We start from the raw sequence: 3,270 nt of genomic DNA on the forward strand, positions 1-3,270 counted from the left end.
AATCTTGATTTTTGGTCCAGTTTCCAGGGTTAACGATCAATGTTTTTTGGTCAGGCAGTAAAGAATTACTATCTATCTATCTTTTCCTTGCTGCTCAACAGTTGAATCCTGGTTGTCTTCAAATAGAATTTCATAATATTAGTCAGGAGCATATCTCATTATTGTTTGTGTGTATTTTGCATACTCAATGTTTCACTTCTTATGGAATGATAATGATCTTCTCTTCATTTCAACTGGATGTAGGCTGTCAAGGAAATACGATACAACTTTCTGGCTGGTTTTGCGGCGGGGCTGTAAAATTTAATTTGCAACTTGAAGGGTACAAACAAGGTAGGCCTATGTGATTTATAAAGTTCAAGTTTCTTGCACATTTATCATGTGAGGTCTATGGTAGGTCAAGTACTACCCATGTTTTCAAGTATTTTTTTTCTATCCAAGGGTTCCTGATAGATTTCTTCATATGCCATTATGTGAGGCTATGTATGAGACAGTGTGTTGGTTTATAGATGCAACATGCAAGTGAATCGTGTTGGTTTTGAAGCTGCAGCTTTGGTTAGCAGTTAGAAAAAATGTGATCTTCTAAATTCTGTTGGTAATTTGCCATTTTCCTAATATTCATGTTTGAGGTTGATGGTTCAGAACTTAAACAGATTCTTTTTGCAGGGTTATACTAGCAGTGAACAGCCCATATGTGGTTGGGGGCAACCATTACGGCATCGTCGTCTCCATCAAGGTTCAGTCACTTGCGGTAGCACATGTCAAGTAGCTTCAATGCCAGATTTCTTATCACAGTTACAATTTACTTGTGCATTTCGTAAAGATTCTGAAACTTGTAGTTTTATGAGCATGCCCCTGTGATAAGTACAGCCATGATGGTTGCACATTGGTAGATGTCATGTGTTTTCTAATTTTGCAACTGAAAATGGTAGAAAGACACCTGGTCTTCATATTTAGCGATGTCTGACTAAAGAATTGCTGTTTGTGTGTCATGTTTATGGTTGAAGCTATCAGGAGCTTTTTTACTAACTCAAGCTATGCTGGTCACTTTGTGCCAGGCAGCGGATGCTTGGACATGGAGCTGGTCAAGTGTGATTCTTGTGATTCTTCTACGGCTCTACGCTTTGTCATCCATGTGATTCTGTTTAGTGGAACCATGTCTCGTTACATTACATCTGATATTATTTCTTTGTCGGATCTGGAGCACTCTTGAAGATCATTTTAATTAATTCCAAAGGATTATGACATTGGTGTGAGCAAAAGGATCAATACAATAGTTGCTTTGCTGAATGTGTTGTGCACTGTAAATCATTTGTTGTCCGTAGCAACGCACGGGCACGATCCCAGTTCTAAAAAAATTTCCCCAAAATATGTAGTGGTGATTCTTATAAATTTGTTTCCCAAAATCATACTATCCCACAGTAGATCTCCAATAATAACCTCCCCACCATGTCATCCCACAATAGATCTTCAATAACAGCCTCCCCAATATTTAAAGGGAAAATTGGTTACAGTACCGAAAGAATAGTATTTCTAGAAAATACTACCAAAACAACGATTCGTTACCTTAAATTAACATTCTATCACGTTTTCTGTTAACGTCGTCCATCCCGTCCGAACGAAATGCCTTAGATCCCGTCCGAACGAAATGCCTTAGAGCGTGTTTGGTTAGGATGTGACTTTTGAAAAAGCCTGTTGTGAGTTGTAGACTATGGAAAAGCAGTTGTAAGAAAGCAGCTGTAGGAAAAGTAGATGGCCGTTTGGTTAGAGCAGCTGTGAAATTGTAGTCTGTGTATGAGCAGTCAACAGTTTGTTTTGCCTCATCCAATCCAAGACCAGTGGCACAATTGTTGAACTCCATAAACGTTGAATACTCTTTTTCAGAATATCTAACTTGTTCTTCAATTGTTTTTTCTCCTGCCACTGGATTTTTCTGCAAACTTGGAAACAACATTCTTCCAACCGATAGTAGTGAAAATTCCCAAAGGACTATTCCCGGCTCAATCTCTTCTTTGTATGCATCAATCAAATACCTTAAAAAAGCATCACCCCAGTCTGCCTTATTACCCATTCTTCAATCACCTAAAAATATTGTTTGATTCAATTCATAAGACTAATGAAAGATATTGTGACTTTAATAAATCATAAGAATTAGAACCAAAGTGCTATGAAGAACAAGCAAACAACAGGCAGTATCTCTAAAATTTCAGCAAACAACCAGGAGAATCTACAAAGTAGACGCAATGTATTCACATGAAGTTTGGATATTGTTAGTTTGATGGACGCCATGGGTCGTGCATGCCCTAACTTAAACAAAATTCACATATCATCAAATCAATAATCCAATGAAGCTGTATTTGCTCTAGAGAGTGCTAATCTCATGTAACTTTCTGTCCTACTCTTTCTATCCAACTCTCTTCGGTTGCCAGCAACAAAGAATGCGTTAAACAAGAACAAACAACTGAAGATTCGGTCTACAAATGAGAAATCTCACCCGGATGGTTGGGGCGGGCGGCCAGGGGATGGGGGTGGTAGGCAGTGAACGGCGGGTGTCTGAGGGCAGGCGGCGTCCTGGCGGCAGGAGGAGAGGCGGACGGTTTGGCTTTGCGGGAGGAGGCGGACAGTTTGGCTTCATGGGAGGAGGCGGAGAAGAAATAGAATGAGGAGGAAACGAACCGGTATGTTCATAACCAGTGACAGGTGGGTAATTTTTTGCCCCAAAAGCACTTAAAAGTGTGCTTTTGGTTTTGTACTAGAGCAAAAATAGCTTTTGGCCTAAAGCATCTATGGCTTTTAGACCTTTTGATTGGCTTTTGGCTTTTGCAAAAGCAAAAGCAGGTTGAAAAGCCCAACCAAACACACCCTTACTCCTCTTCCATCTGCTCTTACGAACAACGTGCGGCAGCAGCATGGTCCCCAGCTACTTGAGCCGCGTTGAAGCCACACCAGAGTGCCCAAGTCGCCGCGCCACGCGCCTACCCAGTTTTGCCACCACCATATGCGTCGAGGAGGACGTTGCGGCCGCATCCATAGTTGTGCACGTGACGGGTAGTTTGTGACGCTTGCGGCCACCGTCGCCAGCTCTGCGATGACGGCGGAAAGGAGGTTGCACTACTAGAAATATAACCTCTTGTCCCTAGCATTTGTACCGATCATTACTACCGGTTCTAATGGGTATTGCCTGAAACGCGCCCCGATAACCCCTTTAGTATGGGTTGGGGGCAACAACGGGTACTAAAGGGTGCACATTAGTACCGGTTGGTGCCCCCAACC

The 3,270-nt window shown here is 41.8% G+C and overlaps 1 long non-coding RNA gene across 1 annotated transcript; it reads left to right on the top strand.

Annotated features, from left to right (window-relative positions):
- Positions 1–336: 336 nt before the first annotated feature.
- Positions 337–1,287, top strand: LOC101769318. The gene is made up of 3 exons (XR_002676724.1): positions 337–592; positions 664–733; positions 1,056–1,287. It is a non-coding gene; the product is annotated as an uncharacterized LOC101769318 (long non-coding RNA).
- The last annotated feature ends 1,983 nt before the right edge of the window (positions 1,288–3,270 follow it).

This window comes from Setaria italica, chromosome III (genome assembly GCF_000263155.2).
Source record: "Setaria italica strain Yugu1 chromosome III, Setaria_italica_v2.0, whole genome shotgun sequence".
NCBI classification, from domain to species: domain Eukaryota; kingdom Viridiplantae; phylum Streptophyta; class Magnoliopsida; order Poales; family Poaceae; genus Setaria; species Setaria italica.